Genomic DNA, 23,338 nt, shown 5'->3' on the forward strand with positions numbered 1-23,338 from the left:
ATGCTCAGAGCTTTGGGACCAGGACCACTGCTGTGCCATGGCTTTGGACAAACTTCCCAGGAGACTGCATCCTCTCTCTCCCTGTCAGACAGGCTGGAGGATGCCTTTTCATCCCACCACTCCCCAATCACTTAAGCTTCTCTATAGAGAGCTTTTTGGGGTCTGCCTAACATGGGCAGTAGTGGGGTATAAGCAGTTTTCAATAGATACCCAGGCTAGCCATGGCTTATAGATTGGTGCACCTGAAGAAATGTTGCTGGGGTAACCTGAGGAAGCTGGGAGGTGAGGGAGGAGGGAGGCCACTGCAACAGCCACTGCACAGCTGGGAGCCACCCTTAGCCCTAAGAAGGCTGCCTTGCTTTTGGCAGCTCCAGCCCATCTGTGGGTACCACTCAGGAGCATGGGGTGGCACAGGTCCGAGAAGGGCAGCTTCCTGAGGCAGTGCAGAGCAGACCAGGCTGAGGATGCCAGCTGGTCCCACCGGATTCCCAAAGCCCAGTTTCATTAGCAATGAGGTGTGAAAGATGGGATTGGGCCTGGCCATGGTTTTCTGGCAGCTCCGCCTCCAAGATGAAGGGCAGCTTCATTCAAATGATGCTGCACATGAAAGAGAGCACCAAGAAGGGCCTGAAGCAATGTGTTACTTGTTTGGAGGTTGCAATGAGCATTTTCCACTAGTTCCTACAGCAGGCAGAGACAGAGTGCCCAGACCAAGGAGAAAGGAGTGTAAACTCCCTGACATCAGCTCCTGTAAGCCCTTGAACCCCTGGCTGCATGTTCTATGGCAGAGGGTACCTTCTGGTGCTAAAGAGGAGCTCAAGCAGAGCTAGGGAGGTTTGGGCTCTTTAGGATACCCTGGAGCTCTGTCTGTCTGCTTCTGGCAGGACAGGCAAAGGAGACACCTCAAACCTGCATCCGAGGCTGTTGGGATGCTCTGAGCACACTGTGTCTCGATGCTCCTGATTATTTTTCTGTGTTCATGATTGTTTCCCTGGGACTCCTTTCTTCAGTGCAAGGGTGCTTCTTGAGCAGTGACAAAGGCAGTGCCTCCAAGGGAGCTGGAGATAAGAGTACATGGGAGAATGGACCTACTGTTTTCTCCATGGAAATACGATTGGCATTGAGCTGCTACATCCAGTAAATCCAATTAGGGCAGAAATGTGTTTAAAGAAAAAAAGTCAAGCTGGTATAAGTGAAAACATAACTGTGTGCTGTAGAATTGTTTGGGCTCGCTCTTTGTTTTTTTACAGTCCCAACAGCTTACCAGCTACAAACCTGTGGGATGTGTGTGTTGAGTGATGTTTCCTGTGAAGCCATAGTAAACTACACCTGTCCTGAATTATGGGACAGTCAGCCAATGCCAAACATTTAAAGAGTGAAATACTTCTGGAAAGTCACTTTTCATGTAAGGGACCTGAATATCCAAAAGCTGAGCTCCTAGAGATGATAGCTGGGAGTCTTTAGCTTTCCTTCCAGCCAGTCCTGCCCCAACAGCCCTCCAGTGGCTTGTGAGAAATCACTTTTAAATACACACTAGCATTCCTTGCAATTCAGGATACCCTTCTTAAAGACACCTGAGCTACACAGAGAAATGCTCTGAGGTGAGGAAGACACAAGCTGAGTTTGAAAACCCTGGTTACAGATGGATGTCTATTCTAAATAATCACCATGAGCTTTCCCCCTCTATTCTTATAATCTCCATCCCCACATGTGATGTGCTCTCTGTATGGCTGGGAATCAAAATAATTTCTTGCAGCTAAAAAGCTGCAACTGGAATCTGAACACAACAATTTTCCATATAAACCCAGACAAATTAAGAATAAAAGATCCCCCAACTTCAGCCCTACCCTTGACACAGTGTTTTAGCCCATTCAGCCTCCTCCACACAACCCTGGGTAGCACTCTTGGCATTTCCTGCTCCCCAGACCATCCTACCAGGCCTTCACCCCACCTCTTCTCATGGGGAGGAGTCTGCCTGTAAAGCTACAGACTTCAAAACCATTTTTTTCTCTCCATGGAAGGAATGAATTGCTTTAACTGCACATGGTGTTGTACCCACGTACAACTCAGTATCTTTTTAATTGGCATCTCACCTGTGTTTACTGCATTCTCTCATGAAATCTCATGATTGGTTTGAGATCTATTTTGCTTGTTTAGTCACTGGGTAGCAAGCCTGTGGAGAAGTCAGGAGACATGGATGGCTTTTCCAATGTTGCTACCAACTTTGCTTGACTCACTTTTAGATGCTTATCCAAAATATGATTTGTTTCTCCATCTGCAAAACAGAGTTTGTTGCTCAATCTCCTTTTAAAATTTTTTCTGGGAACTTGGGGTAGAAATCAGCCAGTGTGCTCCAAGTTGAGTGAGTTTCCATTTTTCAAACCCATAACAGTTTTAATTCTGTGCTTTGAAATAAAGAGAATTACGGAAATGTTCAACCCTTTTTTTTTGCAGGGGGGTTGGGGTGGGTGGTTTTTGAAAGCTCTATAATTTTGGTATGGTGGGAGAGTTAAAAATAAATTTTTGCCACAAGACTTTAGCCTTGCACTGGACCAAATCTTGCAGGAAGCAATATTGCTGCCGATTGTGATTGTCAGGCTTCGACATTTGTGTTGTGGATACCAAGCACCAGGGCTCAGGCATGGGGCCTCACCCCGGCCATACTCTGCTTTCTCATATCTATTATTCCCAACTGAAAGCAGTAAAATGCCTCTCGTGTGAAGGGATCCATTTCAGGCTGCTCAGGGAGGAGCTGCCAAGCCTGTGGCAAGAGGCAGAGCAGCACAGGGGCACGGCCAGGAGCTCTCCTGAGCGCTGACACGTGGGGAGCAATCACCTGCCTCTTCCATCTGGACTCTGCCCGCAAAAATCAAGTCATCCCTCCCATCGTCACAGTGCCCGGCAGGGCAGGAGGTGATTCCGTGCATTCAGGGAGAGGTGCACACCCCCCTGCACCACAGGTGCCCTTTGCAGACCTGGAGCAGGTGGGACTGCTCTCGCTTTGCCAGCAGCTGGAGCAGCCCCCTGCCCCACTGGATCATTCCTGAGCCTGTGCCCCTCTTGCCCTGGAGGTGGGTGCAGCTGGAAGGAGACACCCTGGCAGCGGGGAGCTCTCTGGTTACACAGGTGGCCCCATGCAGGTAGTTTTGGTTAATGGCATTAAACAGAGGGGGATAATGTTACCTCAGGGATCAAGTGGTGAGCTCTGTACAGCGTTACCTGTGGCAGCAGTGGGAGCCTCTCCTGCCACGCAGAGGGATATCACAGGGAGCAGCGGGTGGGGCGCAGGTTTACTGGGGAAAGAAGCTGGTTAAGTCCGCCTGGAATGGGTGGCCTACTCTCAATAAAACCCATCTATTCCCAAGAGTGTAGCCCCTCTTTTTGAGCACAAGGGCTTAGTTTAATTTTATAAAATTTTAAGGATTATTTTGGGATGACCTCCCAAACATGCCAAAGCCATTTATCTTCCTCTACCTCCTCTTGCCCAGACTCATCATCAGCCCAGGTTTACCTCAAAACATGCTGGAGCCATTCATCCCTCTCCATCAGCCTTTGCCACTGCTTTCCACCACTGCTACTGCTGGAAGTGAGCTCCACAGTTAAAATTAACCATTTCAGAGGTGGCCATGTGTCTGCAGCTGTGTGAGTCCAGGGCAGGAACCAAATATCAAGTGACAAATCAGTGAGGTGGTGTCAGGATCTGCTTGCTGGCACGTGGGTGGAGGGCAGGCGGACAACGTGCCCAGAAGTCGCTGGCTCAGCTCGGGTGACACTGGCAGCTTGTCCCGTGCCCTCACTGAAAAGATGGCTCCTGCTGGGGTGGGAGCCACAGTTGTCTGCTGTCACCTCTCCAAGGTGCATCCAGATATAGAAAGAAGATGCTATATGGGGGAAGTTATAGTGGATATGTATAAGTACATATATATAAATGTATATATGAGGCTGCTCATCTCCATTGTCAACCAAGAAAAGGCCAGTTTCAGTCACATTAAACCATTAAAAGAGGTGCTCCCTTGACTCCTGTGAAAGCAGGACAAATTTCAGGCAGGTTTCTGTTGGAAGGGAGCAATAATGAACTTTTGATGAACCGGGGCTGGAAGCAGACAGTCGCTCCTATTGAATCAGCATCGGGTAAAGCTGGCCTCATTAATGAATGTCAGAGAGACCGCCTGAATCAGAGGTTTCAGGCCTCTGCTTTTTCTCTTTTAATTGCATTTTCCAGAGTTCACAGGCCAGAGTTAAGTGGGGAAATTTCTGATGGGTCAGAAATTGCTGTGGTTTGGAAAGAATTTCAGGCATCCTTCATGTGACCTCCTCCTCCTCCTCCTCCTCCTCCTCCTCCCTGTGCACAATTGTTGCTCTCAAAAGAAGCAGCGATAATGGGGGACCAGGGGATCTGCCTTGCAGAAATTTTGCCCTCAGTCCTGCTTCTTGTGAATCCCTTCTTTAACCTGTGGACAGGGAGAGGCCAGGAAGATGCCCAAGGGTAGGGAGCTGGCAGTCAGGCACCCCGTGCCCTGCTCTCCTGTGTGAGCCAAAGCCTAGAGCAGCCACCAGGCAGCTCATGGAAGCAGCCACAACTCCCATGGTGAAGTTTGGGGTTAATCTGGAGCCAAATCAAGGTTTGCAGAGCCTCAGGGGTGGATGGGATGCTCTCCCTTAACAGAGATGGGGGAAAGCCCCCTACACTCCCTCACTGACTCAGCTGGCCCAGTTGCTCTTAAATAAGCCAATTAAGGCTGCACGGCAGGGATGCCTCTCAGCTGAAGGCTTGATTGAATAAAGGCTGCAAGTTTAGCTAATAGTGCCCCAAATCCCAGCAGAGTGTTCCTCATTTAGAGAGTCACTTGTGCCCCCTCAGCTCTTCCTTTGCCACGGGCAGGACATTATTCAATTGGCACCAACCCACCAGGGAGTGAGTGGCAGACTGAGCCTGGGGCAGGGCACTGAGGGGAGCAGAGCAACTCTCCCAGCCTCAGTTTCCCCACCTGCAAAACCAGTGGTGCTCCTGAAAGGGGCAGGGCACCCCAGGCTGTCCTGCCATGGACATGGGGTAGTTGTAGCGCTGGGTTTAATCACAGGTGTGTCTCTGAGGGATGATGTTATCACCCACCATGTGTGAGAAGGGAAAAGAGCTGGGCTTTTAAACATCTTCTACCAGCCTGGTGCTGATCTCTCCATGAAGTGTTTTAGGCTTCCTGATGAAAAGGTGAAGGAAGGCATCCTCAGCTCTGGCTGACTGTCCTATGCTTCCTACCATGACTGGAAGAAGGGGGACCCAGCATGAACAGGTAACTATTATCTCTGCAAAACTTCAGAAGAAATTGCTTTCCTTGGGCCCAAGACTCTGACATCAGGGCTGGCTGCTGCTTACCTCTATCAGTGGTTCCTAGGCTGCAAAACTCTGCTCTGGTTATATCTAAGAGGCAAGATGATGTGTAAAGGCCAAGATCCTTACTTTGATGTTGTGCTGCAAAACAGGAGGGTGTTTGCAAGAGAGGAAGGAATGGGGATTTTTTTTTTTAGAGTTATTATTATTATTATCATTTTGATAGTAAGGAAAAAAAAAGCTCCCTTCAAAGAGTTTCTCCTTATGAATTTATAGTCCTCCAACCCAGTATTTTATGATCTCAACAAGAAGCTCATAAAACCTAATATTTAGAAAGGGTGAGGAGAAGAAAAAAAAAGGAGGAGGGGGGGAGATATGAAAGAGGCACTGGCAAGTCTCAGCTGAAAACATGGAGGGAGGTTTCCTAAGGCAAGGGTTCCCATAGAAGGAGCTGGGCAGCAGGAGAGGATGTTTTATGGGATACCTTTAACTCAGGCTCTCCTCAGTGCTGGTGGGTTGGGAGATTTGGCTGTGGTGGTGAGCACAGGGGATCCTGCAGAGGGGAAGCAGGGAGGGCACAGTGGGCTTTGCTTCATCCTCTGGCAAAATCCTCACTCATCCAAGGGATCTGCAGTGGGATTGCCCAGCTAGGAGAGGGAGTGATTGACTGGAGGAGGATGGGTCTGGAGGATGCTGTTGTGGGGAGGGGGAGGCATGTGCTCAGAGCCACTCATTCCTGCAGGGATTCAGGAAATGTGTTCAGTTTAACCTGGGGCTGGAGAGGGCTCACAAAGGTGGAGAGGTGCCCAGCAGAAGACCCTCTGGCAGGTAGGCACAGGCTCTCTGCTGCCTGCACATGACAGAGATGTCTCTCTTAGAGACATGGACTGCTGCAAATGACATAGTAAAAAACACAGAAATGCTGAAAATCTGGTATTCAGCAGTGTCAATTTCTGTGTGAGGGATGTTTGGTGGTTTCTTTCTTTTTCCTTTTGTCCTTCATGGTCCCCAAAGGCTCTGCTGTATCTTACATGTTCTGGTTCAGCAGCCTCTGAGCACCTTCCCCTTCAGTGCTGCTGGAGAGGAGCAGACTTGGCTCTGCAGGAGACCCTTTTCTGGATCTGGTGCCCCCAGCACACCCTGGCCACACAGCTGGGCTGCCTATGATCCAGGGAACTTAAACACCAAAGTGGCAGGTGTCTGCTACCTAGATAAGTGAAGTACTCCTTCCAGACACTTTAAAGCCAGCAAGGAACATCAGTCCCATGCTCTTCCCTTTAACCACAGTGAGTGGTTTTCTTGTGTTTTAGTCTACCACATTTTGTTGGTGGATTAGAATCCTGTTGGTGTCTCCATGAAAGCAGATGAGTTATAATTAAACCACCTCTCAGGATCACCTGTGCCCTTTGGGGTTCTTCCTTCCTTTCTCTGGGCTATTCCCACTGTTTCAGTGCCCTTTCCAAATCCCAGACCTCAGCACCCAGTGTGACCCAGTATGAGCTGGGTGAAAGCAAGCCCTGCTTTCCCTCTGTACCCCCACCACTAACACACTAGGAGCTCCTTTACCCCTTTTGCTATAGGGCTGTGCTGGGAGCTTGGATTTCCTTCTCTGCCCTTATGAGTTGAGGGTAGGTCTGTGGTGTGTCTGGGACCCGTGGGTGAACAGGGAGCTGTCCCCATAAGCCAGCAGCAGGGAGAGGTGGCCTCCAAGCCACGGCAGCAGTGACCACTGCTCTCCAGAGCTGCTCTTTAAAGGCCCTGAAAATGTGTTGTACCCAAAGAGGCACTAAGGACTCACTCCTGACATCACAGAATAAGTCAAGTTGGAAGGAACACACTAGGATCATCGAGTCCAGCTCCTGGCCCTGCACAGGACACCCCAAGAGTCACACCACGTTCCTGAGAGCATTGTCCAAGTGATTCTTGAGCTCTGTCAGGCTTGGTGCTGTGACCACTGCCCTGGGGAGCCTGTTCCAGCATCCAGCCACCCTCTGGGTGAAGAAACTTTTCCTAATATCCAACCTAAACCTCCCCCAACACAACTTCAGGCCATTCCCTCGGGTCCTGTCCCTGGTCATCACAGAGAAGAGATCAGTGCCTGCCCCTCTGCTCTGCTCCTCAAAAGGAAATTGTAATTGCAGTGAGGTGTTCCCTCAGCCTCCTCTTGAGGAGCACACCAAGTGACCTCAGCCATTCCTCATACAGTTTCCCTTCAAGGTCCTTCATCATTCTCATTGCCCTCCTTTGGATGCTCCATAAAAGAGTTTAATGTCTTTTTTTTATATTGTGGCTCCCAAAACTGCCCCCAGCTCTCGAAGTGATGCCATCCCAGAGCAGGACAATCCCCTCCCTTGCCCTGCTGGTGATGCTGTCCCTGATGCTCCCAGGACAAGGCTGGCCCTCTTGGCTGCCAGGGCACTGCTGGCTCATGTTCAACTTGTTATTGACCAGCACCCCCAGGGGCCTTTCCATGGCATTGCTTTCCAGCCCTTCAGTCTGTACCTCCAGGTTTGCCCCATCCCAGGTGCAAGATCCAGCACTTTTCCCACATTGAACTTCATATGGTTGGTGATTGCCCAGCCCTCTGATTTATTGAGGTCTCTCCTGCCTTCAAAGGAGTCAGAAGCTCCTCCCAGTTTTGTATCATGTGTGAACTTGCTCAGTATCCCTTCCAGTCCTTCATCCAAGTCATTTATGAAGATGTTGAAGAGCACAGGGCCAAGGGCATCTCTCCTGAAGCTGTAATTGATGACTGTATTGTCCTTCAGGTGTTTTTCAATACCCCCCAGAATAATCTCCTCCATAACTTTTCCAGGCACTGAAGTGTGCACATAGCAGTATCTCTTGCTTTTGCTATTTCTTTATTTATTTTCTATTAAACTCATAATCGGTTTAAAGATGTGTAAGAGTGGCTCTTTCACAATTTGCACTTTGGAAAGGGGGAAGGTGTAACACTTCCCCTACATGTGCAGAAATGTGCTCAGTTTTTCCAAAACAAGATATTTACTTCCTGGCCAAGGTCCAGAATGGAAAATTTAAGAGTAGTAAACATTTCTGAGCATTGGGAGGGGGAGGGGGTGTTGGTTTTGATTTTGCATATTGTTTTGTTTGTTTAGGGGGTTGGGGTTTCTTTTAAGTTGTGGAGGGTGACTGCCCTTTTCCCCAGCTCTTTGCACAGCTGAAGTGGGATCCCCCTATCTTGGGAGGTACAAGCTGATGTGATTCTCCTTGGTTTCCCCCACGCCTCACTTGGGGGCTATGAAAGAAACCCGGGAGGGATGATAATCTGTGTAATTCTGTCTGTGCACACGCTGGAACAGGTGAGCCTGGGAGCAGCAGGGAGGCTGGGCAGGGCTGTGGTAGATACCACCTGTATGTATATATGTATATATGTATATAGGACCGTGCAGATGGGAGCTCCTCCCTGCACTGCACCCATACACGTATAGGCATAAAAAACCACATTTTTATAGGCTTTATTTTCTCTCTTATCCATGTATGTCCTCAGAAACACTAATTACTGAGTGTAAATTGTTGTGAAACAGCTGCACAAGTCTATCCATTTGCTGGTAGACTCATTTCCTCTGCATCCTTCCACCCCTGCATTTTAGAGAGGAAAGGGATTTATTATAAGGCAGCACAGTGGAAAAAACTTCCTTAGAGAAACCCGCTGGATAATCTGGGAAAGGCTTGAGTAATGGAGCTTTTTGTGAGCTAACAGAATAAAACTACTCCACAAAAATATTATCGTTGGGAACATGAGCTGAAAAGGGAATGATTCATGTGAAATCCAGGATGTGCCTGTGTTTCCTATGAATCAGTGCTATGAAAAGTAGGAGAGGGCTGGGGCAAAATGAGCACCCGAGTCCTGCCCCGAAGCATGGAAAAGATAAAACACCTTTATTAAAGACCTTGTCGGGAAGCAGCAGGGAGTGTGAGACAGACTTGGGAAAACCACAGGATGGAGAGTCCCTAGAGCTAAGGAGAAAGCCGTATGAGGAGCCTGCATGATTGCTGATAGAGCTATGATTAAGGACTAGCAGGCAGAATTTCCGGTGATACTCCATGCAAATAAAAACACATCTCTTCACCCCTCTGCACCTACTCTACCTCATCCAGGAACACAAGAAAGGAAACTGCTGCCAAACAGGAGCTTTGTGGGCTATCTCTGCACTTTACTGGGAGATAGTGCTTCAGAAGAGGCTTAGTGGAACAGATAAGGTAGAGAAGAATCTCTGACCTAGCAATCTTTTCCTATCTTTCTTAAGGAGAAATTAGTCCCATCCACTATTTAACGTTTCACAGGCAACAGAACTTACTCTTCTGTCTCACCAAGGGCTTTTGAAACCCACCCCTAATTTCTTCCCTGATGCTGGCATGGTTGAGGTGATGCAGGAGAAGCAGAAGATTTGGCTTTTGTGGCATCTTTGCATTCTTTGTGCCTTGCCAGAGACTTTGTGGTAGTGCTGAGGTTAGCTGGTGGTGCATGCAAGCCCTGGGCCCCAGGGGAGCCATGGGGCCAAAAGCTGCTGAATTTCCTCTCCCATACCTTTATGGCTGGGCTGCTCCTGCCTCTGACAGTCCCCCGAGGTGCCAAGTTGCCGAATTTGGGCTGGGACTTTCTGTCACATGCTGTATTTAGGCTGTGGATTTGCATTGTTAACTTGGGTGTCTTAATGAGCAGGTGCTTTTGTGGCACCAAACACTTGCCTCTCACGGGCTGTGGCACTCCAGTGTGGGAGCATCTCTGTTGTGCGGTCAAGGATTCTGCAGTAAGGGAGGGAAAATGAAAAAACCCACCTTTGTGCCACAGGCAGGTCCTAGATGCCCCTATGTCCAAAGCCTTTAGCAGGTTATGGGTAATGTCTATGGTTATAACTCACTCTGAGGTTCCTGTGCTGCCTCACGTTTTGGAGGTGGCACAAGTGTGATGCCACCAGGTAGGGCTGGGGCCAGGGGGGAATCCCTGGCTGCCACGACAGCCCCTTCCTTGTGCACTCATGGTTGGCAGCGCTTTGCAAGGTCTTCTGCTGAAACAAAATGGAAAAACTGGTCATCACTTATTAACAGATAGATCCTAAAAATATATGGCTATTGTTCCCTTCCTTATGACCCAGCTGGGATGAGTTGTTTTATAGAGGAAGCAAGAAGATAAACAAACAATTCCAGTATGTGAGGGTGAAGGCTGTTGTCCAACTTTTTTCAGCTTCCTGAATCTGACTCCTAGATCTTTCTTTGCTATCAGGCTTCCCCTCTCTGGCTCCCTTTCTGAGCAGAAAAGCAGGAAAGATGGCTGAGGATGCTCGGGTTGAATGTCAGGCTGAGATACTTCGTGTAGTGAGACACTGGGGCCCTCTGGCCATGGTGCTGCTCCTGCCCGTGTCACTGATTCAGCTGTGGGTCATCAGGGCTGGGGAAAGGATGCATTGTGACTCTGGCATGTGTCACATGCTAGGAAGCTGCCACAGATGGGAAATCCACTGGTGGATGGCACTGCCCTGGATGTGATCCTTCTGCAGCATCCACAAGTCCACCAGTGCTGTTGGTAAGGTCTGATGGGGTATTAATGTGAGATGTTCTTGCTGACCCCAACCAGGCTATTCCTGCCTGGCTCACTCCTGTCTTCCCACCTCCCAGCATGGCTGTCACCCTGCTCAGCAGTTTAACCCTCTAATTTGTCACCTCTAATTTGGTCTGAGCACAGGGAGGAAGCAGAGCACCCACTAGGCTGCGAAAAGAAACAACCCAAACCAAAGCATATTGTAGGTGGCATGAAGGTCTGGGCACCTTGCTCATTTTAGCAGCAGTTTGATCTGTGGCAGCTCATTTCAGGTTTGATGGTGTGGTTTTCTTGTTCCATTCAGAGGGGGTGCTGGTCCCCCATGTGGTTGTACATGCCTGCGTTTGTGCACATTTCCTAAATCACAGTGGGTGATTTAGTGCAGAGCTTCACATGGCCTTGATTTGCCCCCTGACATTATACAAAATAAGAAAAACGTGGAGTGAGGCAGCACTGCTTCTCAGTCACCAGCTCTGCAGCTGTGAATCAACCCAGCTCCTTGGGTTTCTGTGGATTTGCATCCCTACACACCAGAGATGGTGCAACTCCTCACGTGTGAGGGTTCCCTTCAAACCTGTCTCAGTGTCAGACCCTGCACAAGGACCTGAACAGCAATACTGAATTTTGCAAGCACTGTGCCCAGCTGCTGCTTTGCTTTTTGTGCAAGGTGGCCATCCTCAGCAGGGCAGGAACAGGATGAGCAGGAGCAGCACATCTGTCTCGGCTGCCTGCGTGTCACTTTGCTGTATTTCGGCTGGGAGGCACTGGAGGGAAGAGGTTGCTTCAGCAGTTTCGGTCTCAGTTTTTTCTCTCTGATATTTGCTTGCCACATGGGGATATAACGCCAGTGTGCTCACTTTTTCAGGGTGATGTGGAAAAAATATTTGTGCAACAGCTTCAGACCTCAGCCCCTCTGCTCTGAGCCTGGAGCTGGAGTTTGGTTAGTGGTTTCCTGGTGCATTGCAGTGCACCTCTCAATCAGAGCACTCCCAAGACTCATGGGTTTGTCAGCCCAAGTCCTGGCTCTGCTGCTGAAGAATCTGTTCTTGAGCTTGAGTTAAAGCAGTGAATTTAGGATGCAGGTTGCCTAGTGGGCTGCCAATGTATCCCATTGTGTTTGGACTGGAGCATCCAGGATTTGGGAGATTTGCCCTTAGCCCTCAATAAGCCTAAAGAAAATCCAAGTGTATCTTCACATAGCTATGAGTCTGTAAACATTGTTTTAATTCTATTATGTGAAAAAAAGAACGTGCTATTCTGAAATACTTTTAATAAGCTTCAATAGGCTGGCACTACATGTCAGGTGGGGCTGGGCTGCTAGCCAGGAGTTGTCTGACCCCTCAAGTGCAGCCTGGCCTTCATCACACAACATTCCTCACCTGGAAATCTCCAGTGCATGTCAATTCTTCCTAAAGACCTACCTATGGCACCTGGAGTGTCACTGGAATACCTTCCCTGCAGCTTTGGACACCTGTAGAAGTTTATGCCATCACCTGATTGCTGGCTGGATCAACATGGATTGCCCCAGGGTGCTGCTAGCTTGAGGTGTGTGTAGGGAGGGAAAACTGGGGGGGATGGGAATATCTCTCATAGTCCCTGCCTGAGGACATCAATCATCCTTCAGGACCTTTTGCCCTGGTCCACCCTTGCCAGGGCTGCAAGCACCAGGAGGGCTTGGGGAGCAGCTCATGGGATGGGAGAGTGTAGGGGAGAAGCCATCACATCATCCTGACAAGGTGCCTGGGTGTCGTGGGCAGTGTGGGCAGCTCACGGAAGGAGGGTGAGGAGGGATCTGTGTCCTTCCAGCTTGCAGGGAACAAAGCTCCCTTTCCATCAAGCTCCACTGTGATGGATTTCAAGTGAAACTGAGACAGAGCTCTCCACCAGAAGGAAGGCACGACAAGCAGCTGTCCTTGCTCAGCGTTTGATCTCAGCCTCCCCCGTGTCTCTGGCTATCTGTTCCTTTCACCGAGCACCTGGAAACAGCTGACTAATGGAGATGTGCAGATGGTCATCAACTTCTGCATTATACAGCACGTGGCTAAAAATAGCCAAGGTTGCAGGTCCAGGCCCCAGCTCTGCTGGGAGAGATTTGCAGGGCACAGTCAAGAAGCGATTTGTCCCCTGGTGCCATGGCAACAGCTCTCAAATGCGAGCAGCAGGACAGCAGCAGCATGGTGCTGCTCCACTGGTGCATGGGCAGGATGACCTTGGAGAGGTGGGAAGCAGCAAGGTGGGACACTGTTCCCTCCCACAGCCCCCTTCCCCAGCCTGCAGCCATCAGCTCTGGCAGCAAAAGAAGAGAATTGAGAAGGATGAACTAAAATAAGGAAAATGTGCCTCGTTGCATTTAGGTGGCAAAGATAAGGAGAATTAGGAATTGCCAGTAAAGGTGATACAGGAAAAATGCAATAGAGAGATTTGTAGTTGTATCACTGAGAGAGCCTGTACTTCTTTTTTTCATGAGCTTTTTCTGTTCTGCTTGGTTTTAGCTTAGCACTATGCTGCCTGTTAGCCATGGTGCTGTGGGTTCTTGCTGGAGGACAATTTAAGACTGGGTTTACTAGGAGATGGAACTGGAAGTGCTGTAAATGCTGTCCAAACCAAAGAGGGCAAAGGTTCATCTGCAGCTCCTCAGCAATAGCTGTCTTAGCACATTGCAGCTCTGCTGTTTGTCACATTGTCCCACGGGGTGAAACCTCACTTTTCCCTTCACTGCTAGGGAAAAGGAGACAGGAACTGGACTGAGATAAACAATTCAGGTACTTTGCAAATATTTTTTCTGCAAAGGGCTGAGGTATAAGAGTTTAATATTGTTATTCACCCCAAATGGCCTTAAAAAATCAGCATTTGCTTGCAAAAAGCTGTTGGGGTGCATTTTTGTTTTCTACTCTGTTTTCACATGAGGAAACAGACTTGATATTCTGGGCCTTATTTTCATATGTGATATAACCTGTCTCAGTTTTGAGGAGATGATTATGATTTTTTTTTTTTTTAGGAGCTTAAGGTGTTTCATAATCTCAGCCCCAAATACATTAGATGGCCTGATTTGTATTGGGCCTGGCATTAGAGAAACTCAGGGCCCTTTGAAACCTCCCTGTGAGTACCAGAAATGAGACAACCCCTAGCACCAGACTTAGGTATACAGGCTTTTAATAAGCCTCCCATGAGTATTTGATCTCCTCATTTGAGAAGCAGAAGTAGTGTAGGAGAATTGAAATGGAAAGGGGTAGAGGCCCAAATGTTTTGGTACAGGAGAGGAACTGAAGCATTGCCACGTTTCAGAATTCTCTGTCTCCACCCATGCTTGTGCTCAGCACTGTGTCTTCTCCAACACAGAGCTGCTCTCCTGATGGAGCTCAGCCCAAGGCATCACTTGGAAACGGAGTTTTGAAGCTGGTGATCTTGGTTCAGCTGAGTGAAAAGATAGAAACCATTCAGAAAAAAAACAGTCCAGATTTGGGTTTAAATTTTATGTTCGTATTTGAGTTTGGCTACACAGAATTTTCTTTTAGGGGGGGCCTCTTTGTTAGTAAGGCTGAAGAAAAGTCCCTGCTTTATTCTGTCAAGCTCTTTTATGGGAAAGTTAAACAAATGTTTACCTTTCAGGACATTGCTTATCAAATGTATGCAGAAGGACAGCCCTGCCTCTGAGAGAGGGACCTCACCTTTCTCAGTGTGCTCTTGGGCAGGTGTCTCAATTCCCTGTTTGGGATTGAGCAGGAAGCATGGAAGGGGAAGTGAAATAAAAATAATCAAATAAAATATATTTAGGAAGTACAGTACAGTCACCAGCACTGCTTCTGGGAGTGGGCATCCCTTAATTCCAGTTCTGATGCTATAGCAGATTTAACAAGGTGGGTTAAATAATGAGTTGTTGAAATGAAAAGCATCTGCCTCTGATGCAAAGAGCTCTGCAAGAAGAAAGAATTCTGTGAGAATCGGACACCTGCAGGATTCAGATGGGTCTCCTGCAGCTCTGACCCTCAAGCTGCTGCATGGAGGTTCTTCTGCATATACACCTTGAGAAAAGAGCTCATGGAGGTGCTGTTCCCTTTGGACAGAGGAGATCAGACTTGTCTTGTCCTGGGAAATGCTGGTGTCTCTCAGCCCATGGCCAGAGCCAGCAGGTCCAGTTTTGCATCTTTGCCTGCATCTTTCAGCGACCAAATCATGGTTCAGGGCTGGCATTGCCCTGGAACAGTGGTACCTTCCTGCACTTTCTCACTCATGTTTTGCATTGCTGGATGGCCTCTAACAAAGCAGAGCTCAGTTCCCACAAAACCCAGATTTTTCCCAGTGATACTAACTTCTTCCCTTGGATAACAAGGGCCTGATGATATGGGAACCATGTGTCAAATTGTGCCCAGGGCACCGGGCTGGGCAGGCAAGGAGCTGTGTTGCCCCAACAGGCACCTACAGGAAGGGTGGTGGAGCAAGCAGAGCGCCTGCAGAAGTTTCCAGGCACCAACAGCCCACCCTGCCTTCAGAGCTCATCCATCACAGCAGCCACGATGGGAGAATGTTTACCAGGCACAGACTTGGCTGCTTTTGAGCTGCTCATTGAGGCAGTGACTGCAAGTTGGGTCATGGCTTTCTGGCACTCCTGCCACGTAGGCTCCATGACCACCCATGTTTCACCCAGCGGTGCTCCTTAACTGAGGCAGAGGAACCAAGGAAATCCTGCACACTTTCTTCCTCCCCCCAAGCTACCCCTGCACAGTCAGCCATCCTCGGGGCTGGCTCCCAGCTCAGTGGGTCTGGAGTGCTCTTTACCCATCCCATGGAGACCATGCTCCACAGGAGGTGCTGCTCTAAACCCACCGTTCTCAGCAAAGCATCACTGTAGACTTCCCTCCACTGCTCTAAGAAAACAAGGCTATTGCAAGGGGGAACATGTTCAGCAGGTGCAGCTTTCAGGTGGGTTTTGAGCCGTGGCTGCCCCACAGAGGGGGTACACAGAGCCCCTCTGCAGTGACTGCAGCACCTGATGCTGTGCAGGCGTGGGCAGGGGCAAGGTGGCTGCAGTGGCTATTAGAGGCTCTCATCAGTCTTCAGTCAAGGTGGATGTGAGACAAGGATATGATTAGGAAATGAGAGCATGAGTGAAAACTCATCTATCAATTGGACTTATTAACCTAAATGTGTCAAGTAAGTTTCCACCGAAAGGAGAAAATTTATTTATTTTTAATTTGGGCTGTTTTAAAAATGGAGAAAGAGACAAATTTGTAATTTTTTTATTTTTTAACGTAAGCAACGTTACTTATCAAAGCTTCAGAGAGTACATGGTTATTTGTTTACCTGTCTCCAGCCTGAAAACAGCTAGCAGCAAAGAAGGACATATTGGGATCACAAGGATATCGGGATGAAGAATCTAACTTTTCAAAGAAGCACTTTCCAGGGATTTCCAGGTGCTTTCTACCAGACTAACGCTGCTGCAGCACTCTGTGTCTGCCTCTTGCCTTCTCTGCCTACACAGCATCTTGCAGGCAGCTGCACTGGCACTGTCAGTGCCCTGAACTGGGAAGACACGAGCCAGCCCAGGCAGAAAGCCACTGAGCCACAGTTAGCTTGGTTCTCCTCCAGCTGGCCTGGTGTACCAGGGAGAGAATGCCCATGTCTGTCAGCAAGGGCTGCAGGCAGCACCTTGCTGCCTTTTGGTGGCACACAGATAGGATAGAGTTCTCCTGGGGAAACTCACCCAGCTCTGGGAGTCGCTCCTGGGTCAGAGTCTCTCTATGCAGGTGTCTCAGGGCATGTGACACTGAAGAAAAGCAGTGAGTTTTGAGGTCTGGTGTGTCACGTCAGTAATTTCCCACAGTTAAAACCTATTAAATTAAAATCTGCATTTGGATGTAATATTCTTAAATTCATTTCTTCTTGGAATCTAAGCCTTGAGTTTGGCAATTAGAGAGAGGTTTTTAAGATGCCCATCCTAAGAGAAGAGGTCCTTTCCTAGACTTCACGGATGTTCATGGAGTTATGACTTCAGCACAATCCTTGTTTAAGGTCTCTCTGGACAGCACAAGTGTGGGATTTTTCTGTCTCTTGGGAAAAGGAAGAGGTTCCATGTTGGTGAGAATTTTTTTTCTTCCCCTCAGTCAGACTTTATTCTGTACAACACAATTAAGTGAAGTAAATCAGCTTTCTGCTTTCAGGGGAAGCCAGGATCTGCTGCCTCCCTCCCAGGAGCAGGTGCCTGGTGGTCCCTTGTCCAACATGTAGGGTGCTTTTTCATGTCCAGTGCCACTGCCCTCCTCCTGTGGCAGCTGTGCACCCTACACAGTGTACATGGGAGCGGGGTCATGTTCCTTCTGTGGAGATCAGCACTGTGCAGAGGTGACCACTGACAAGGCATGAGGCTTCCAGGGCTGAGCCCTTGCTTCAGAGCCACACATCTGTGAGAAATTAAGCATCCTTCCAGTCATATACAGCAATTTACTATGAAACCAAGAAAGAGAATGAACCACAAAGTTGCAAAGGTTGGAGCCAGTTCCTGTTGTACCCCTTGCAAATTCATTCCTTCCCCAAGCAGCAAAAAATAACGCAGCTCTTCTGCTCCCTCTGACAAACTCCAATCATTTTTATAAGCAAATACTGAGAGCAAATAAAAATATTTTGGAGGTTCTGAAATGTTGATTCACTTCGTGTTCCGGCCGTAAAGGAAATAAAGGGCTAGAGATCAAAACTGTTTTCACAGTCTTGTCTAAAATGGGAAAAGGAATCATGGCAACCCAAATATTTTTAGATAAACTTTGCGTCCAATTGTGAGTTTATGCCTGGCTACCGCTTCATTTTACAGGAGTTAATTTCTGTCAGCATTAGATGCATGGTTACTGTTGGTCTTCTGCTGGCCTCTTTCTCCAACCTTGAAAGGACCAAGAGAGACCTGCCCCAAGTTTGCTGGACCACTGAAGCACTGAACATGGGGCACAGGAACAGGCTCCCCGGGGCAGTAGTCACAGCCCCAAGTTGTGACAGAGCTCAAGAAGCTTTTGGACAATGCTCCCAGGCACACGGTGTCATTTTTGAGAATGGATTTTTGAGGTGGGGCTGGACTCAATGATCCTTGTGAGTCCCTCCTAACTCAGCAAGTTCTGTGATTTGGAGCTGAGATCTGCAAGGTACTGTCATGGATTTGGGTGCTTTGGGTGCTTTTGGAGCCTCGAACTCTCTCATTGTGTGCACATGTTTCTGTACCTGTATCTGTTTCTGGAGGCAGCCACCCTCAGGGTGTCCCCAGACCACATGGGTGTGCAGGGCTGGTGTCAGTACTGCTGGAGCCTGAGTCCCATGCTGCAAACTTCTTGGCTTAGGGCTCTCCTAGGTCACAAGCTGTGACCTTGACACATCGTTATTGTCCTTCTGTGGGTTTAATTTTTTTCTTTCTTTCTCCCTACCAGTAGAGCTTGAAAAAAAAGAAGTCTGTGGGGGTGCTGCAGCCAGGCAGGCTGGTGCTTCCATTACATGGTGCTAATGGTATGTGCTGTGTGCTCTGGGTTATCGTGTATGAATACTCAGAAGGGGCCAGGAAGGTGGAAGGTGGTGCTGGAGGAGGTACCAAAACTGGGGGCTCCCACACCTGCATTCCCCTGCCTCATGGGACATGTAGGGAAACAGTCTTGTCAGCTGTGCTTGGTTTTCCTTCTGGAAGGAAGTATTTGGAGTGAACAAGGAAGAGATTGCACAGAGAGGTGGCCGATGCCTCATCCCTGGAAACGTTCAAGGCCAGGTTGGACAAGGCTCTGAGCAACCTGATCGAGTTGAAGATGTCCCTGCTCATTGCAGGAGGGTTGGAGTAGATGATCTCTTGAAGGTCCCTTCCAACACATACTGTTCTATGAATATGTGGTATGGATGACCACAGACTTAGGGCCTTGGAGAGAGGTACAGAGCTAAATCTGTCAGTGTAGACTCACATATTTGCATTTTAAGCCAGAATTGTATTGGTGGCTTACAAACAAAAGGGAAAAAGATTGGATTAGTATTAAAGATTCGGTGGCTGCACTAGAAAAACTCAGAAAGAGGAAAGAAGGAGGAAGTGACTTATTCCTTCTGAAAAGGTACTGTGGTAAAATACAGTGTGAAGTTCAGCAGTGGTAAATATAGCTAAATCAATTGAGTTTAGTTCATATCCTGAGAGCCATAAATGTACACAGGTGAAATTTTATGAGCTTTTAAAAAGAACTTTATGAGCTTAGAGGGAGAAGCAGTATAATTTGAAACTAGCAATGGAAAAATAATGTAATATGGATTGTGGCATACCTAGAAAAACCTGTTAACTTACCCTACAGAAGGACCATAAAGGATAAGCAAGGAGAAAAGATCTAGAGATCTCTTTTATTCTTCTCCAGGACCTTGATCTAACCTTCTTTCAAAACTGTAGCACCCATTGAAATTACTCTCTGGGCAGTCCAGGAGTCTAAAGGACTCCCAGAGAAAAAGTCTCAAAGGGGAAAAAGTGAAGAGGAGGGAAATATGCAAGTCCTTGGTAGGTTCTGACAGCTCTCTCTCACTGCACCCTCTGGTTTTCCTCCGGGGGATTAGAGGTTGCCCTACTGCACACTTGATAAGAAGCAATATTCTAAGACATGTAAAGATGCCTGGTCTTGTCTGCCTGGTATAAGAAGAGTGGCCTGTAGCCTCACCTGAGGCATCTGAAAACCAAAATATGCTGTCTCCAGATGCTCTTCTTGTGTGAGTGGCTTTAAGAGCAGAGGGCTGATAGCAGCAGCAGAAGGCTCAGGGTTGTGCTGGTGTTCTCATTTAAGAGACCAGGACAGGTGTCCCCCTCACGCCTCCTGGTTTCCTGCTGAGCTCTGCCAATACCTGGAGCTCTCAGTGCTATCTCCTCCTCTCTGCTATGTTTCAGCAGAAAGTATCAGTTCCTTAGGATTGCAAAGCAAACTGAGGAAGATTTTGGGAGGGAAGGCCACTTGCAGCTTAGCTTAGTGACTGAGTCACTAAATCAGCAATTCCAATCAACTTCTGTCCAGCCATGGTGAGATGGGGCTGAGAGCCATCCTGATAACTGCCAAGCCATCTGATCAATTTTAAATATCAGCATTTCCACCAGTTCAAATAACAGAATAATGTCATTTGATGCTATGTGAGTGGGTTGTTTTGATTTGGTGAGGCCTTGCTTACTCCTGACAGAGTTTCCTTAGACCTCTTAGTCTTTTGAGTGTGGTGAGACAGGCTGTGCCCTAGAGATCTGCACATCAAAGCAGAACCCTCTGTGACTAACCAACCCAGTCTGGTTCAAAATCAGATGTCTAGGAGAGAATTTTCAGCAGACAGCTAGATCTAGAGCAGTAATTAGGTCAAGAGCCTGTTATTGACCTCTTCTCACAGGCAAGAATTTATGCAAGAACAGGAGTAGCCATCCAGCACTGCATTTGAGACATGGTCTTCTCAAACAAAGGCTCTATTCCAAATAAAACATTTCCCCCATGTCAGTAATCAGATCTGGCTTTGATAGAAAAGTCAACAGGATCCTCGTATGGTGCTAATATCTTAGTTTTTCCTTCTGCAGTTGTGTTTGGTTATATATAAACATATATATGTATATATGTGTATTTAAAGCTCCTCTTGTTAATTCACCAAATATGTGTAGGCAATTAACAGAAGATTGTGTTTGATTATGGCTTACAAGAAAGTCTCCAGACAAGTTACTGCTCATTACTCAGTGAGCAGCCCTTTCAGCCATGAATGGTGACCTTGGCAGAAGGTCCTGGAGACCACAGAATTAATTGAGAAAGTTTTAATAAAGGCTGGTGCATGGAAAAAAAATCCCATATGACTAGTGCATTGTTGGCTGGTGAGGATATGTTTGGCAGATACCTATCCCGTTACAAAGTCAGATACTGAGTTCATTGCCTCACTGTGCTTTCAGGGTAGATTTGATGACAAGCTAGAGAAAGGCAGCTTTTAAAAATGTTCTTTGTTACATTCTGAAAGATGTCTTGCAGTTTGACAAAAGTGTAGGCTCACTTAATAGAAGTCTGTTGTATTTAGCCAGATGCTTTCTTGGAATAGCATTTTTCCATGGCATCATAGTTACAGAAGTGGTTGTGAACACATTCACTAGCTCATGTGGCCTAAATGAGTTTTCTTAATGAAAAAAATAGCCTTATGTGTTGATTCCAGTTAGTGTTGTTCCTTCAGTCACAGTTTGTTGTTTGTGAAAGCTCTGAAACTCTCTGTGTCTTTGAATTCATCGAGCCTACATAAGGGGGCAAATATCAGTGTGGATGTAACATCTGAAACAGGCATGGCTAAACTTCAGGAGGGGCTTGGATTTTCTGAGCTAACACTATGGAAGTACAAAGGGCTGGCATACACCAAGAGGGTAGTTGGGGTGTCTTTATGCACCCAGCAATTCGTGTCCCAGCAAACAAAGTGATGGTATCAGGTGCTAATTTCCCCCAAAGTGACCGTGCCTTCACTGGAAATAAAGATCAAAGGGAGGCTTTGTGCCATAACTTTCTCTGAATCAGAGTATGTTGGAAGGACTGCACTATTCTCTCTCCTTGTGCAGCCATAATTAAGCAGTTACATCAATATTTGTTCTGGGATCGTGGCCTCTGAAATCACAGGACTGTCATCTTGAAACATGTAGACCATGACCGTGGGGAACGCTGAGCAGTCCTACAGGACGTGAGGTTTTAATCAAAGCACTCAAAGTCCCAAAGTATTTGGGACTCTTTATACTGACTTGGATGAGTTTTTGATTGAGCTCTTGAAATCCAGCAAGTTTAGGCAAATAGGCGTGGGTAACAAAATGTTTTTCCAAAGCTCATTTTGTCATCAACAGAAAAAACACATTGCAGATGCTCAAGATGCACAATTCAAGCAATTAAAGTAGTTGTTGTTTTTTTTTTTCTTTTAAACAGAGAACTTTTTTTTCAAGAATACTGACTTTGAGGGTTCTATCAACTCCAAGCAAAGCTGTCTCCACTTCTCCATCTCTATTCTGACTGAAAACTACTTTTTTGGTTACTATTTAAGGTGAAATGAGATACACTGTTAGCACAGTTCACAAAGATTTACTCCAAAGGGGATAAAAACCTGAATGTACGGGTTAGACTGGAAGCCAGCATGTAATTGGTGAGCAAGCAGCCTGCTCCTACAGTGTGGGCTCTAAGTTATCCTGTGTGGTTGGCCTTTTATGCTTTATTCTTTTTTTTTTTTTTTTAAACATTCTCCTCAAACAACACCGACAGGCTTGAGAGGAGCCAAAATATCCTGCCTGAACACCTGTGAACTTTGGATCTGGAAGGGAGCAGGGGGTTGGTGCCAGCTCTGTGCTGGCGTGATGGATGGGGCTGGAGCTGCCGGCTGTCCAGGGGCTGGCGCTGAACTTTGCCTTTTAGGAAAGGTCAGCTCCTTCCTGCCGTCCCACCACGCGCCAAACGGTGGGATGAGCCAGGCCACGGGGACAAAGCGTCACACAGCACAATGGAGAGTGTTAATATGAGTAATTATTGCAGTATGTCACTGCACTATTTTAAGGCTGCTCGCTGCATGCCAAAGAGTGCTCTGGGCAGGGTTTTCATTACAAAATCCTGCCAAAACACTTCCTGAGGGGATCGTGATAAATATAGATAGCAGAGAGCCAGTCTGAGTCCACTGCAGCGAATAGCAAGAGTGCACATGCCTTAGGGTCCTCAAGGCTCATAAAGCAGAAGATACTTGAGTTGGCTGAGGTCCCTGAATAATTCAGCTGACTCCAGTGAGGGATTTTCAGGTAGCATTTTGATATGGTATATTTGACACAGAATTGGCTCCCAGCTCCCCCTACCAGTGCAGTGGGGGTCACTTTTATTTCTGGCCGTTGATTAATCGTGATGGATCCCAGTCAGATGTTTTAGGACAACTGCTTTTCTCTTTTGTTACACGGCTTCATTGTTGACCATCTGTAGAGCATTGCTCTTTGCCTCGTGTCATGGCAGAAACAAATAAAGAACAAAGGAAAAATGTCTGGCTGTTTTTAAACTCTCCCTTTACAGCACGAGCATTCCCAATTGCACATGCATGTGAGCAGCACCACTGCTGGTTTTGCAGGCAGCTTCGTGTTTTCTTCTGAGGCACCTGAGCCAGGTATCTGCAGTGTTGTCTGAGGACTACTGAGTGACCCTGATTTTCATCTCCCAAGGCTGCCAGACCCTGAATTTCTACTCAGGCAGTGCAAAGCAATGGCTGCATTAAAGCACCTGTACTTGGGGTCTGAGCAGGGTCACCTCTCCTGGACCAGCTGGCCCAGGGAGCCCCAGTGCTGATGCAGCAGCGACCACTGCAAAGCAGTGACCCCATGCATACAGCAAAGACACTGATGGCTTCTCTGAGAATAGTGGTAGCATTCAGAAGAAAAACCTCGTGGCATGGCCATGATTTTCTAAAGGCTGATTTTCACCACCAGCCCTGCTGGACAGCAGCCAAAGCTGCCA

The sequence above is a fragment of the Sturnus vulgaris genome, chromosome 3 (assembly GCF_052056855.1).
Source record: "Sturnus vulgaris isolate bStuVul1 chromosome 3, bStuVul1.hap1, whole genome shotgun sequence".
Lineage (NCBI taxonomy): Eukaryota > Metazoa > Chordata > Aves > Passeriformes > Sturnidae > Sturnus > Sturnus vulgaris.